The sequence below is a fragment of the Monomorium pharaonis genome, chromosome 7 (assembly GCF_013373865.1).
Source record: "Monomorium pharaonis isolate MP-MQ-018 chromosome 7, ASM1337386v2, whole genome shotgun sequence".
NCBI lineage: Eukaryota > Metazoa > Arthropoda > Insecta > Hymenoptera > Formicidae > Monomorium > Monomorium pharaonis.
The window spans coordinates 22408399-22426218 of NC_050473.1; positions in this window are offsets into that span (position 1 = coordinate 22408399).

Genomic DNA, 17820 nt, shown 5'->3' on the forward strand with positions numbered 1-17820 from the left:
ATACCGCGAAATAAAACGCGAACTCAGCACACGCGCTTACACTCGAACGTAAATGTCCGACCAAAACACTGATACAGCGCTTAACGTTGTTCAAGACGCGTTAGAAGAAATATTCGATAACGCGCTTCGACTTTTGAATAGTCGAGCAAATTTGCCAAATATCACGACTGAACGCGCGTTCCCGATACAGGGACCAGACTTTAGTCTAATAAACGACAATATGGACACACGTTCAACAACGCGGACAGACGTAGCGGGACCGTCGACACGCTCCCTACCACATGCGTCGCCTCGCGTAATCCGGGAAGAACCCGAAGAGGAAGCACAAGAGCTCCGTAATAATTTGAGTGAACAAAGCGGAAGTTCACCGACGGCGCCACAAATTCATAGGCGACCGATGCATCCCATGGAGAATATGATGCTCCATGACCTGCTATTCGAAATTCGCGAGCTTCGTTTCCAGCTTGGAAACCGACACGAAGCACAGCCGCCGCCGCGAGAAACGGCTAGAAATACGCGACAACCGACTAACTATGCGTTAGATCTGTCGTATGGGCACTCACCCCGAGATGTACGACATCGGCATGGGACCAACACTTACAATTTAAGCTTGAAAGAAGCGCGAAATATGATCCCCGAAATTAATGGAACTTCGAGGGAACGAGTACGAGAATTTTTAAACGCCAGCTCCTATGCGATGAAAAACATACATCCGTCGGACGAATTCATACTCCTCGACGCGATACTATGTACTAAATTCAAGGGCAAGGCGATGATGGATTTCCACACTCGCGATATAGAAAACTACGACCAGTTAAAAAGGGAATTAGAAAATGAATATCTGGGCAAGCGCAGCACCGCCCATTTGCAGCTCGAATTTAACTCCCTGAAACAAAAGTCAAATGAAACCGCTCAAGAATTTGGACGAAGAGTAGACAACTTGGCCATGGAGTTGTACGAATCCATGGAGGAAGGAAAAAACCATACAATAGAACAGCAGCGGGCGATACTTGAGAGCATCAAGGAACAAGCCCTTTACAACTACCAGATAGGGCTACACGAAGAAATAAAGCTATTAGTTCGAGCCCAACGGTACACGCTTCAAGAAGCAATCGCAGGAGCTAGTGCGGAAGAAAAAGTTAAGGGGGCAAGCACGCGCCTCAACGGCAATAGGCGGGATATGCCAAATGCCCAACGCAATAACCGTGCTCCGACCATCCGTTGCGGAAAGTGCGGAAAAATCGGGCACGATGGAAGAGACTGCCGAAGCAGCAGATACGCCAACCGGTTCGAATTACCCCGACCGGAAGGACGGCCACGAGTAAATACAGCAGTACAACAATGCAGTTACTGCAAGAAAACGGGCCATAGCCGAAACGACTGCTGGACCCTGCATGGACGACCTCCACCGAAAGACGAGGATCGCCCGGAAGCAAAGCCAAAAAGGAAAATAGAAAAGGACGCTAAACAGCGTACAAGTAAGGCCGTCAAAATGATAAAACATGCCGATACGGCAAGTAGCGACGAGAGCTCGGACGATGACTCGAGCACGACGGGCACCGCCGCCGCGTATCAAGTTACGCATGTAAAGCGAGACGCACACAAAGATAGCGGACTCGACTTAGTCACACTTTCAATACGAGAAACCAAATCAGGAAAAATCGACATGTTATTCGATTCCGGAGCCACACTCTCGTTAATAAAAGTAAAAAATTTAAAAGGCGAAACCAAAATTCGCCATGAAAGAATAGCCCTCGTCGGGATAACAGGCCACAAGGTCTACACCATAGAAAAAATACAGGCAACAATAGAGCTAGGCAAGCATAAGATAAAGCATCCGATATACGTAGTAAAGGATGATTTTCCGCTAGAATACGATGGCATCCTAGGATTAGATTTCCTACGAAAGCAACAAGTAACGTGCGATTATAATCAGAAAAAGTTAACAATAAGAGACGTTACTCTGAAATTTAAATCATATCAACAAACCATGTTAAAACCTCGCAGCGAAACAATTGTAAGGGCCGTGACTAATCGAAACACAACTGGAGTCGTACGGGCCCAGGAACCAGCTCCAGGGGTTTACATTGGCAGATGCCTTGTAAAACCAAAAAATTTTTCATGTCCGATCAGTGTAATCAATACCAGTGATAAGACAATACGGATCAACACACCGGTCGTTACTGTAGAGGATTTAAGCGAGAAAAATCCTCACGAGATTTACACCGTGGTCGCTGAACCAAAAAACAAATCTCACCTCCCTCGGAAGGAGCGGATTTGACAAATGCTACGAACGCAACACCTCAACTCAGAGGAACGGCAGGCCCTCCTGCGCTTATGCGAAGATTATCAAGACGTCTTCCATCTGAGCGGAGAACCCCTGTCTTGCACGGCCGCCGTGCAACACGAGGTCCACACGCGCGCTGACACGGCACCTGTAAACGTACGGCCGTATCGCCTCCCCACCAAGCACAAGGAGGAAGTAAATAATCAAATGAAGCAGATGCTCACGGATGGAATAATCAGAGCAAGTACGAGTCAGTGGAATGCACCCTTATTAGTGGTTCCCAAAAAAGCTGACTCAAGCGGAAAACCGCGACTACGGATAGTCATCGACTTCCGAAAATTAAACGATCTAACGATCGGCGACTCGTTTCCATTGCCCAATATCGAAGAAATTTTGGACCAACTAGGAAACGCCAAGTATTTTACTACGCTAGATTTAGCGTCAGGGTATCACCAAATACCCATGGCAGAACGCGATAGGCAAAAGACAGCGTTCTCCACCCCATATGGACATTACGAATTTAATCGAATGCCATTTGGTTTAAAAAATGCACCTGCAACATTCCAGAGGCTGATGAACTCAGTTCTCACGGGAATGCAAGGGCTAAAAAGCCTTGTATACTTAGACGATATAGTTATTTATGGCTCAAGTCTGGAAGACCATAATAAACGTCTAAAGGAAGTACTACAGCGCTTACGAAAAGCCAATTTAAAACTGCAGCCGGACAAATGTGAGTTCCTGCGGAAAGAAGTAAATTACCTGGGACACATAATCTCAGAAGAGGGAATCTCCCCTGATCCCGCCAAATTACAGGCGATAAAAGATTTCCCGGCACCTCAGAAGGTGAAAGACGTGCAATCTTTCATAGGCCTCGCCGGATATTACCGAAAGTTCATCAACGAATTTTCGAGGATAGCTAAGCCGCTAACTAAACTGACAAAAAAGTCAGAAAAATTTGTATGGTCCACGGAGCAACAGATTGCTTTCGACATACTAAAAGAGAAGCTAATGACCGCACCGGTACTTCAGTATCCTGATTTCTCAAAAGAATTCAACGTAACAACGGATGCCTCCGACTACGCAGTAGGAGCCGTACTATCGCAAGGACCGATAGGCAAAGACCGCCCCATAGCATATGCGAGTCGAGTGCTAAACCGTGCAGAACAAAACTATAGCACAACAGAAAAAGAATTACTGGCTATAGTATGGGCCGTCAAGCATTTCAGACCGTACATATACGGCACTAAGTTTAAAATTATCACTGACCACAAGCCCCTTGTATGGCTATTCAGTGTGAACGACCCTGGATCGAGATTAATCCGGTGGCGTTTAAAATTGGAAGAATACGATTACGAAATCGTACATAAGGCCGGACGCGCGAACGCAAACGCCGATGCGTTGAGCCGTAACGTGAAACCAGAGATTCACATTACGGAGACAACTGATAAAATGCTCGCGTTAGACAAAGACAGAGAGCACAGTCAAATACACACGAGAGACGAAGAAAACGAAAATAATGAAACCGCGCAAAGCTACACGGAAGAAGAAAAGCGGCAAATATTACACGAATACCATGATGCACCCACCGGAGGGCATCAAGGGGTCGAAAGAACCCTAAAAAGGATACGGTTAAAATATAACTGGCCCGGAATAACGGCAGACGTAGAAAAGCATATTAAAAAATGCGAACTCTGCCAGAAAAACAAACTATCTAAAAGAAATAAGATACCGTTAGTAATTACGGATACCCCCAGCCGACCATTCGAAAAATGCGCTCTGGACATCGTGGGACCACTGACAGAGACAGCAAATGGAAATAAGTACCTGCTAACGTTCCAAGATCACCTGACAAAATTCCGCAAGGCGATGCCGATTCCAAATCAAGAGGCAAACACGGTAAGCAAGGAGTTTGTCACAAAGATTGTCCTAGAATACGGTACACCTGAATGTATCTTGACAGATCAAGGGACAAATTTTACAAGCGAAATCTTCAAAAACGCGTGTAAGCTACTGAAAATAGACAAAATCCAAACCACTGCTTACCACCCTGAGAGCAACGGCACCCTTGAGAGATCGCACCGAACATTAGCGGAATATCTGCGACATTTTATAAATAAAGAGCAGACGGACTGGGACGAATGGATCCCGTATGCAATGCATACGTATAATACTACCCCCCACACGGCGACTGGATTCACTCCGTTTGAACTAGTTTTCGGAAGACAAGCCGAACTACCGACAGCCCTGAGCAGACCCCCGAATCCTACGTATAACTACGAGGATTACGCACAGGAACTGCGAGAAAAAATAAGGGCAACGAACCAGATCGCGAGGGAAAAAATTAAAAAAGAAAAACAAAAGGCCAAGAAATATTATGATAAAACTACTAAAGAAATAAAATACAAGATAGGAGATAAAGTACTCCTGTATGATGAGGCTCTCCGCCGCGTGAGATCTAAAAAACTAGACGCAAAATGGACGGGACCCTACGTAATCACTGAAAAACACTCAGACGCAAATTATACAATAAAAAAGGGCAGGACGTCAACACGTGTACACACAAATAGACTAAAACCGTTCATAGAAGCATAATGAAAAAGAAAGAAAGTAAAACCGAAACGAGGAGAATACCTCAAAAGAAGACAGAAACAAATTTTATAATAGGGCACCCAAAATTAAACATTCTATTTTGCGCATAATTCGTCATTTAAGTCAAAAGAAAATTTTTTTTTACGAAAGATTGTATATACGACATCCGACACCTTGTAATGTAATTATTGTAATTATTATTGTAATTATATATAGTTTATAAGCGTCGAAAAAACGAAAATTGTAAACAATCTGACGACGCGATATAACTATAAGCGAAAAAGCGAAAATTCAGTACCCTTATTTTCTTTTTATCAGGGGGGAGGGATGTTATGAGTGACACACTCATAACGATAAGGTGTCAGTAACACGATGACGTAAGTCGGTCAGCTGCAGTCAGCATCGAGCGCATCGCGCGAGGTTTCGCGCAATCCGCTCGACAATTAGCGCAATGCTCCTTAGACAGCACTTGCTGTCTAAGCAATAATTTGGAATACTGCCTGATTTACGCCCTCACGCAATCCTCCCCTTCTTTCGATCCAACTACCGAATTATCGGATATATAAACCGGCGAAAGAAGGTGAGGATCGGGTCAATTCGAAGTAGACAAACTAAGACTACACACGACACTCTGCTTTGCGGGGTCGTGTATCGCCGAGATAACTTGTTGTAAACACACAACCACGACGCTCTGCCTTGCGGGGTCGTGGACAACGAGCTAATAGACGCGACACTCTGCCTTGCGGGGTCGCGATCTACCCATTGTAACTGAATACAAGAATAAAAGTGTTCAAGACAAATAACGGTGTATGTGACGAAATACCTTCCTCGCGAGATCTCTGGCAGCGATCCCAAAATTGTACTCACAACGAGGGGTACAACATGAAGAAAGATCCAATCACATCGCTTAAGCAAAGTTTAATAGTACGATTACTCCCCAGTAATAAACACTAACGTTCATGAAATAAAACATTTGTATTCCACGTGTTTATCATTCTTAAAGTTGCTGAAATTGCTTAAAACGTTTTTTCAACAATTTTTCTACACCTTTTGACCAAGTTACAAAGTCAACCTTACATATCTTTTTAAATAACGCTTACCGCCGGCATTAGCGTTATCCAATTTGCACCACGTGAAAGATGCCGGTCGGATTGTGCACATTGCACGCGCGCACGTGTGCGGGGAGCGTCCCAGATGCGCACAGTAATAAACGGACACAGCAAGCTGAATGAAACGGACACAGTAACAAACGGACACAGACCAAACGGACACAGTAATAAACGGAAACAGTAACAAACGGACACAGACCAAATGCGCACAGAGCGAAACGGACACAGTGCGAAACGGACACAGACCAAATGCGCACGGACCAAATGCACACGGACCAAATGCGCACACTGCACGTGTGCACGGACCAAATGCAATCCATGTACATACATTGCAAGCAGAGTAAAGTCTTCATAGGTTAGCGACTTGGACGAGGTGGGTGCGGGAGGGAGGCCAAAGGCCCCCCTTGCACCCCCCCCGTGTGTGTGTGTGTGTGTGTGTGTGTGTGTGTGTGTGTGTGTGTGTGTGTGTGTGTGCGTGCAAAGCATTCACTGCATCACATGGGTTTGCGAATTTCCGTGTGTGCATTTGGTCCGTGCGCATGTGCAGTGTGCGCATTCTGTGTCCGTTTCGCACTGTGTCCGTTTCGCTTTGTGCGCATTTGGTCTGTGTCCGTTTCGCACTGTGTCCGTTTCGCTCTGTGCGCATTTGGGCTGTGTCCGTTTGTTACTGTGTCCGTTTCGCACTGTGTCCGTTTGTTACTGTGTCCGTTTCGCACTGTGTCCGTTTATTACTGTGTCCGTTTGGTCTGTGTCCGTTTGTTACTGTGTCCGTTTCACTCAGCTTGCTGTGTCCGTTTATTACTGTGCGCATCTGGGACTCACTCCGTGTGCATGTGTGTGTGTTTCTCAGCAAAGGTAAAAACCTCGCGGTTCGTCACGCGCGCGCTCGCGGCTGTTCCTTGCGACTTCTTAGATGTCGTTTTATGTTGTTTTAAATGCGTTCAAATGTCTACGCGGCATTTTGAAAATTTCGTATACAAACTCAATACTCGACGAGAATCGTCTGTGTGTTTGTTAAAACATCTGTTTTAAAGCTTCTATACATAAACATTACATGTAAACATTATGATTACTTACTCACATACATACCGTAATGTTTACAAGTAATGTTTACGTACAAAGAGACTTTGAAATAAATGTTCAGTACACAGACGACTCTCGTAGTGTATTGAGCTCGTATACGAAATTTTCAAAATGCCGCGTAGACATTTGCCTGCAACAGTTTGAAAATAGCCTAAATTTTCGGTATACAAAAAGTGTTCCCTATTTTTTTTTAGTAGTATATATTCATTATTTAAATAAATTATTTAAATAAATATTTAAGTAATAATAAGCAGAAAGAAGAACATAACAAAGAAAGATTGCGAAAACTATGAGTTTTTTCTATTCGATATTGTGAGTCGCTTGGTAGTCCTTCGTTGAGATGCGTGCAGGTATAAGTGATGATTAAGGTGGGCTATCGTTACATGATTGAGATATGTGATCCCGCTTTTTCTAGCTGATTGAAGTTTGGAATGTTCCTGGAGCGAATTTATTACAATACAAAAAATAAACAAAACACATTAAATAGATGTAAAAACAGTGTACAATAGTAATTCATTAAACATAATATTCCGATACACCCGAAGACACCCTTATACTTGAAAAACCACCCCCGAAATGACTGAAAAAATTCTAACTTCGCCGAAAATGAATTCCTTAACCGAGATGTATAGTCTTTTTAAGGATACCTATTTTTATTGCAAAATACAGTTATTTAAATGACATATATTATTTGATCTGCATTACCTAAATATAATAGTGCGAATATGTCAAAAAGTTAAAAAATTGAAGACAAATAAAATACACATTTATTTGTTATTTTAAAATTTACTTAACATATTTCATCCATGGTCGAAAACCTTTGGAATATAATAAGCATCTATATTTTGCATCTTGATGCTCCCAATTTGTTGTCTCGTTAAATTTTCTTTTCAGGCACAATTGATGTACCCAACGGCGACAGGTATTGCACATGACCAAAGCTATGTTACGATCACTGAAGCAATATTGGCATATATCTTTCATGCATCTAGATGATTTTAATAACGAGGTAGCGATTGTAGTTCTATATTTGTTAGGTTTGAACAACATATCAAACGATTTGTTGTGTATTATACTAAGTAATGTATTACAAGTATTCCACAGTTAAAAGAATCATTTTGGAGTGTTCTATCACTGCATGTTACTTCGCGCCATCGTGTATTACATATATTTTTGCCTGATATGTCTAACAAAGAACTTTCCTTAATATAACTTTTAAATGCTCTAATTACTCGTTGTTTATCAGGACTTTCTACGAATCGTGGATCTAAATAAAGAATTGTATTTTCATTTAAATTAATAATTAACAAATACCAATGCGACATGTATAAATAAGGTAATAACATTACACCACTAACAGGATTTGTTATATTATACATACGCGATTGTGCGTTCTTAATTTTTTCATAGTTATCTCCTATCATATAATATGTAATACACATTCAATACACATTCGATTGTGGTAGTTGTAAAAATTTTAGATGATTTAAAAGTTACCAAAATATGTCCTTAATTACAGGAGCACTTCAGAAGTAAAGTACAGTTGATAACGCAAACTGCCTTCAAGTCGATAATAAATTTTTAGCCGTTCGTATTGGTGTTCTTTACAATTTGTATTGCGTTCAGATTTTTTGAACGTAATACATGTAATTTCACACAAAGATGTGCTAGGACCACTGGTATCGATAGTTCCCGAATTTTGCTTGCACATCGAATCTGCACAGTCCGCTTATAATTGTCTGTACTGATCCACAAAGATAACGGTTCGATAGCGGTTTAATAGTAGTTCGATACCATGCGGTTTGATAACGCATAGATAACGCATTCAATAGATATACGATGTGGTTTGATATGTATAATGTGATTTGATTGGTGCATAATATGTTCGATTTATGTGCTCTTTATTTTGACTGACAAGGGAACGGACAGAACTGTCCCTCACCGATTTTAATGAGCTTCGGATATGTTATAGAACATAAGAAAATATTAGACCCATATTTTTTTTTATCTGCGTATCTCGACATTTAGGGGTTGAAACCACCCCTCGAAAATAACGCATTTTTTCGTTTTTTGCGAATATCTTTGAAAATATAAGGTTTATGAAAAAATGTTCTATACGAAAGTTTTATGGCATTTTATACTCTTTACAACAGTATATTTATATTTTTTAAAAATTTCAAATTTTTTAATTTAACCCACCCTTCATCCCTTTTTTTCAACATTTTAAAAATTTTGTAAGGACAAAAATTAAAGAGCATTAAAAGCCGAATCCACCCATATATAATAACATATGGGTTCCATCATTCTCAATTATTAGCAAAACGAGATAGTAATCTCGCGCTATAGGTGCTGCGCTAGAAGTAGTGTTGCGTTATTTCTTTAGTCGCGTTACACTCAATAACTGCCTCTTCTGCGTATATTTTTATATTAAAACATAAAAATGGATTAATCTTAATTATATAATACGCAACGTATTACACGATATAAAGCATAAATGCATATATATAACAAAAGTAGCATATATATACGTATGTGCCTACGTACATTTTCATTGTTACAAATGCGAATATAAATTAATATTAAGCAAAATATTTTTTAACATTTAAAACTGCAAATACAATATAACAAAATATATAATATCAAGAGAAAAATATAAAACATAAACTGCAATAACTATTTGCATAATTATATTATTTACACTATATGCACGTAGCACGCTCTGATAATAAAGATAATATAAGTATATAAGTATATAATTTAATTTAATTTGAAGTTTGAAAATACATTTATACGGATGTATATATACATTTTGCATACGACACGGACAAATAACTTTAATATCAGTGTTGATAGAGGGACCGGTTGTTTTCGCGCAAGTGCATCACGTGAGGCTTCAAAAAAATATCCATTAGTAATAGGAAGGAGATCTTTGATCGTACATCTTGCACACGACGTATAAATATAGTAACAGTGATAGACGGATCGGTTGTTCTCGCGCAGGCGAGAGGCTTCAATAAAGCATCATCTCCTTCCTATTACTAATAGATACTTTATTGAAGCCTCTCGCCTGCGCGAGAACAACCGATCCGTCTATCACTGTTACTATATTTATACGTCGTGTGCAAGATGTACGATCAAAGATCTCCTTCCTATTACTAATGGATATTTTATTGAAGCCTCACGTGATGTGCTTGCGCGAAAACAACCGGTCCCTCTATCAACACTGATATTAAAGTTATTTGTCCGTGTCGTATGCAAAATGTATATATACATCCGTATAAATGTATTTTCAAACTTCAAATTAAATTAAATTATATACTTATATACTTACATTATCTTTATTATCAGAGCGTGCTACGTGCATATAGTGTAAATAATATAATTATGCAAATAGTTATTGCAGTTTATGTTTTATATTTTTCTCTTGATATTATATATTTTGTTATATTGTATTTGCAGTTTTAAATGTTAAGAAATATTTTGCTTAATATTAATTTATATTCGCATTTGTAACAATGAAAATGTACGTAGGCACATACGTATATATATGCTACTTTTGTTATATATATGCATTTATGCTTTATATCGTGTAATACGTTGCGTATTATATAATTAAGATTAATCCATTTTTATGTTTTAATATAAAAATATACGCAGAAGAGGCAGTTATTGAGTGTGACGCGACTAAAGAAATAACGCAACACTACTTCTAGCGCAGCACCTATAGCGCGAGATTACTATCTCGTTTTGCTAATAATTGAGAATGATGGAACCCATATGTTATTATATATGGGTGGATTCGGCTTTTAATGCTCTTTAATTTTTGTCCTTACAAAATTTTTAAAATGTTGAAAAAAAGGGATGAAGGGTGGGTTAAATTAAAAAATTTGAAATTTTTAAAAAATATAAATATACTGTTGTAAAGAGTATAAAATGCCATAAAACTTTCGTATAGAACATTTTTTCATAAACCTTATATTTTCAAAGATATTCGCAAAAAACGAAAAAATGCGTTATTTTCGAGGGGTGGTTTCAACCCCTAAATGTCGAGATACGCAGATAAAAAAAAATATGGGTCTAATATTTTCTTATGTTCTATAACATATCCGAAGCTCATTAAAATCGGTGAGGGACAGTTCTGTCCGTTCCCTTGTGAGATAAATTCACTGAGATAATGTAAGGGATATAATAAATTATACGTGTTTTTCAGAATACAATTTATAAATAATTTTTAGAGATTGTTTTTCACCATCTTTGTTTTCTTAGCAAGTAATATGGTTTGCGTAGGACTGAGAGATCTCCTCCCAATCAGCTATTCGCTGCAATGTCAAACGAATAATTTCAGTATAAAGTAATATTATATGACGTCGGTGATACGCTACATGATATGAAAAACATGTTAAGAATTGTATTACAAAATGTATTTAATATATTTAACTGGTGGTCACCAGATAAAAAAATTCCACGTCAGAAGCTGAGTCTAAATTATTTCATATGTAAGACACATGTATTTTCATGATATAAAATGAAGTGGTCCGCTGTTTCACGTCAAACGTCCACTACAAGTCTGAGAAGTCAGCGAGTGAGAGATTACAAGAACAGTGCAAATCTAAGAAGTTTAGTCAACGATTGAGAAAATAAAGGTAATTTTACAATACAAAATAAAGTAGACTTTAAGACATTAAAATAAATATATAGAGAGAGTTTAATAGATAATGTTTATAGATGAAGATTCCCTTGAACAAGTCCCCTGAAGAGGTGAGACAATTTGATAGGGTGCGCCCAGAAGACTATCCTGAAAGATATGCAAATATCTTGACGGATCTATGCATAAAGCCCATGGAAAGATGCTTCATTGAGACTGAATTTCCTTGGAGACGCCAATGTTTTAGATGCTATCAGCCGGGAAGATTCAGAAGCTGGTGTCGAACTCCAGAATCACATGGATTTAGAAGCAAATTATCGCAGGATGATCCATTGGCAACTGTGATAGAGTGTTCTTTCTGTGACAAAAAACTGATTGAAGTTAAACCTGCGCAAGATTGTAGAGTGTGTGTAGAGATATTTTTGAACAATGAGGAGGATATTGATGATGCGGTAGCACTGGATGTGTTTAGTATAGAGAAATTTTCTCATTAACGTTTATATTATATCGGTTTATGTAATAATCTAATACATTATTGCTTTTTTACAATTTTATTCTTTACAATTCGTATTGAATTTTTATTTTTTTTAAACGTTTGCATGTAATTTCACACCGAAGATGTGCTAGGACCGCTGGTATCGATAGTTCTTGAATTTTGCTCGCACATCGAATCTGCACAGTCCGCTTATAATTGGCTGTACTGATCCACAATGATAACGGTTCAATAGATATACAACGTGGTTTGATATGTATGATATAATGTGATTTGATTGATATATTATATGTTTGATTTGCGTGCTCTTTATTTTGACTGAGATAAATTCTTGTAAGGGATATGATAAGTTACGTGTTGCATGTTTTTCAAAATATTTATAAATAATTTTTTGAGATTGTTTTTCACTATCTTTGTTCCCTTAGCGGTAATATGGTTTGTTCAGGACTGAGGAGGAGGAGGAGGAGGGTTGAGTACATAGATGAAGAGTGAATGCAACGGATGAAAGAGAGTTAGAATGATAGGACTGTATGAGTGCACGGTCGGAGACATTGCGTACGGGTTGGAACGATAGATATCATAAAGTTGACGGAGATGATCGTGTATGAACGTAATGAATGGGAGAAAGAGAGAGAACAAGAATGCATTGAAAAGCAAACATAGATGTATGATGGTGGTTTAATGTTTGATGTTTGATGTAGTTCAGTAAAATTTATCAAGCGACTATTCTTTTTACGCTCAACTCCGCGTCTAGTCAAACGCGTGTCTCACTTGGAGACTCTCAGGTGAAGATGCGCGGAACGCGCTTGCGAAACACGATCTCCTCCCAATTAGCTGTTCGCTGCAATGTCAAACGAATAATTTCATAAAAGCAATGCTGTAAAATTATTGCATAAAAAATATGATGAAACTTGTCTCATAGAAGTAAATAATTGCTTACGCTTTGTATTATAATATTTTGTATAATATAACACTTTGCATGACAAATAAATGAAAATAATTATAAATAATTATTTAGTTTATTTTCTCGCTTCTATGCTTCTTTAGCGGTTGGTGGATGTATTTCATTGATGTATAATACGTTCGATTCATGTTTAATGTGCTCTTTACTTAGACTGATATAAATTCATTAAGACTATATCTTTGATGAATCATACACATTTTTCTGAATACAATTTAATTTTTCGAAATTGTTTTCCATAATTCTTGTTCCTTTAGAGGTAAAATGGCACATGTAGGACTGAGTAGGAGGTACATAGATAAGGTGTGATGGATGGAAACACATGTATGTTCATAGGTGATTGCATATGAAAAATACAGTGAATACAGTGGATGAGAGACCCGGAATGATAAGACAGTATGAGCGTACGGTTGGAGACATTGCGTACGGGTGGGAGCGAGAGATAACATGTAAGTCGACGGAGATGACCATATACGAATGAGTGTAAGAGAAATCATGAAAACCGCAGTACATAAGAGGAAAAGAGCATCATGGTGATGCTGGCGAACGCAGACCTCGGAGGGGCGATTTCCTCCTCCTTGTTCCATGGTGACAAACGTGCCTGCGAAACGTGATCTCCTCCCAATCAGCCGTTCGATGTAACATTCAAACGATTAATTTTTTTCAAAAATAAAATGTTTTCTTTGCTTTTCCTTGTAAATGTTTAATAAAATCTGTAATGTTTATAAAATATAATCTGAAAATGAAAGTGATGTGCCGCAAGACCACTCCGATCTGCATGATGTCACGCACTCGCATCAACGGAAATAAAATAAAACCATATTTATTCATGTTTTCTCTTACCCACGTTCTCTTGCTCGAGTTCTCTATCATGTTATCATCTCATACTTCTATCTAACCGTATGTAAAATAGAGATCGCATGAGGGTGAGAGAGAATGAGAATGAACAAGAAAGGGTTGCAAAAACTATTAATTTTCTATTCGATATTGTGAATTGCTTGGTAGTCCTTCGTTAAGGTGCACAACTGTCGGGCTGTCTTCTCAGTTCTCTATGTTAGCGTCCAGTTCAATACTATGCAATGTAGTTTCATAGACATATTCGTATTCGTAAACGTGGTCCTTCGTTAAAGTGCATGCAGGTATAAAAGATTAAGGCGGATTATCGTGTCATGATTGAGATATGTGATCCCGCTTTCTCTGAAGCCTATCATTTTGATATGTCAGCTCTTTTAAGCTTTCTTGCGACTGTCGTGCTGTCTTCTCAGTTCTCTATGTTAGTCGTCCACTGTTTTTTACGGTGTGCATCGCGTCGTGTACTTATATCATGCATGTATATATTCCATCACCCCCCGCATCGCCCATTCCGGGCATTTTGGCAATTGTAGACGCTGATGAAGATGCGGGGGAAATAGTGGATGAATTTATAGACCTTCGCAAAGTCTCCGATCGAGAAGAGAGTGACAGTGACAGTGACAGTGACAGTGACAGTGACAGTTACCGTGACCGTGACCGTGACAGTGACCGTGACAGTGACAGTGACAGTGACAGTGACCCCCGTGAGGTCCTCCAACCCCTTGTTGTCCCCAATATGGACTACATGGGGGTATCAGACTTTGAGGAGGAGGAGGAGGAGGACGAGGGAGATAATGACTCCCCCAAAGAGGGGGAGGAGTGACTTTCTCCTCTAACATTATTTTTTATAATTATAGTATTAATTGATAGTAGTTTTAGTAGTTTTAGTAGTTTTTAGTAGTGATAGTTTCAGTGTAGTGATAGTAGTATAATGATAGTTTAGTGTAGTTTTTGTTCTTTTATGAACTAGTTCTTGGGCTGAGGCATGGGGCTGCTTTTCCGGTGAGTGATTACTTCATTCCTCAATAAATAGTTTTAGACTATTTTTATGTACGCGTATTGTTTTTCATCTCGTTATTCCGCTCTTTAAATGATTATTATAAAATCGTCATTCTCTATCGTACTTTGCGCGCTTTAACTCTCACACATCATACTATCCTCTCCCTCTTTCTCTTGTATTCCCGTGCGCTCCCGCTCTCTCGCTCTTTCATACATTTGTCTTCTCTCTTTCATATTTTCTTTTATACTCACGTTCTCTTGCTTGCGTTCTCCACAATATTATCGTCGTTCTCTTATACTTTGTATGCTATCGCTCTCACTTGCACTCATCGCATGTTCTCTCACCTACCCGTTACATACATATTCCTGCAAGATCTCTCACTCACACTCATCACACGTTTTCGCTCGAACCCGTTACATACATATTCCCGCACGCTCTTTCACTCACACTTCAATCCTCGATAAATAGTTTAGATTATTTTTATGTACGCGTATTGTTCTTCATTCCGTTATTGCGCTCTTTAAATGATTATTATAAAATCATCATTCTCTATTGTACTTTGCGCGCTCTCGCTCTAACTCTCACACATTATACTATCCTCTCTCATTTTCTCTTATATTCTCGTGCGCTCCCGCTCTCTCGCTCTTTCATACACTTGTCTTCTTTCTTTCATATTCTCTCTCTTATACTCACATTCTCTTGCTCGCGTTCTCCACAATGTTATCATCGTTCTCTCTCATACTTTGTATGCTATCGCTCTCACTTGCACTCATCGCATGCTCTCTCACCCACCCGTTACATACATATTCCCGCACGCTCTTTCACTCGCACTTCAATCCTCGATAAATAGTTCAGATTATTTTTATGTACGCGTATTGTTCTTCATTCCGTTATTGCGCTCTTTAAATGATTATTATAAAATTATCGTTCTCTATCATACTTTGCGTGCTCTCGCTCTAACTCTTACACATCATACTATCCTCTCCCATTTTCTCTGGTATTCCCGTGCGCTCCCGCTCTTTTGCTCTTTCATACACTTGTTTTCTCTCTTTCATATTCTCTCTTATACTCACGTTCTCTTGCTCCCGTTTTCCACAATGTTATCGTCATTCTCTTATACTTTGTATGCTATCGCTCTCACTCGCACTCATCACACGCTCTTGCTCGCACCCGTTACATACATATTCTCGCACGCTCTCTCACTCACACTTATCACACGCTCTCTCACTCACACTTATTGCATGATATTATCCATCGCGTTCTCTTGCTCTCATTTCTTGCACGCTCTCACTCACACACATTGCATACTACCTATCGCATACTGCACATCGCGTTCTCTCGCTCCCACCCATCGCGTATGTATTCTCATGCACTCGGCGATTGGCGGCGCGCGGCGGCGGGCGGCGGCGGCGGACCCCGATTCCCCCTCTACCGGTCGCGGACCCGAAAATCCCGCGTTAGCAATTCCCGCGCCGCGAGACCCCTTGATCCGCGTGACGTCATGCCCCCGCACGTCTACGAGTTTCCCCCGCACACCCGCTCCCCCCTCGGAGCACCAGGGTTAGAACCGGCCTAGTATCAACTACTACTGTAATGTCCATAAATTGTACCTTAAATTTTAAATCAATCTATGCGTTACATTTTTCAAAAAAAATTCTTAAAAAATAGGCTGTTTATATGAGTTTCCTCTTTTAAGCATTAGAATTAATATCTTTTTGTACACATGTATGTACACGTACACACATGTTTTTTGTCGTTAGAAAATTTTATTTTTATTAAAAAAAAGCAAGGAACCATTCTAACTCAATAGAAGAATCCATCGCGTGGATTGTGCGTAGTCATTGCCACTTGTTATGAACAATTCTCCCCGCGCGCTTAGCAATCTCAAGGCTCAAGCGCTGGGGAATCGATCGCATTTCGTCGCGTATTTGCCGGGCGCCCGGCACGCTTGCATTTGCCGGTAGGCCGGGTTAAGTAAATTTTACAAGTCAATAACCCCTTAACTATTGCGAAAATTGCAAAACGGTAAAGGACTTTTCTGAACAGAAGTTCAGTTTAATCCTTTGAGTCACGAATTTTTACAGATACTTTTATGAAATATAAACATCATATACATATATAGGTTTTTGGAATCGCTGATTATGAGTTTGACATCAGAATTTTAGAATTTAAAATGGCGTATTCAATATAGCGGATCGAAAAAGGACAATGTTAGAAATCATCGATTTTCGGCCCCACTTGCAAACGGGAAAAACCTATTCCATATGATTTTTAGACCCATATACAATACGAAAATACAGCTCAGAAAGCGGAAAACCCTGGGGAAAACTTTTGCCAAGTAAATTTGTATGTCAAAAATGACTTTGCAAGGTGCTGCTTTTGTGGGTTTAATGTCCTCTGACACATGCCTAGTTTATTTATTCATTTATTTATTTACTTGTTTTATGACCGAGAAAGGTCATTTACATCCCACATAGAAATTGGCATCCAGTGGATGTCCAATGGACGTCCATTAAACCTCCATAGATCCATGGGACGTCTATGTCCATGGTGGAAGTCAGATGGACGTTCATTAGAGGTCTAGTAAACTTTCTTAGCTCCACTGGAGGTCTACCTCCATGGCGGAAGTTAGCTAGACGTCCATTAGGGATTCAGTAAACTTCCATGGCTCCGTTGAAGGTTTACCTCCATGGCGGAAGTTAGACAGACGCCCATTAAAGATCCGGTAAACATCCATAGCTCCATTGGATGTTTTCTTCTATAGTGGAAGTTAGATGAACGTCTATTAGGGATCTACTAAA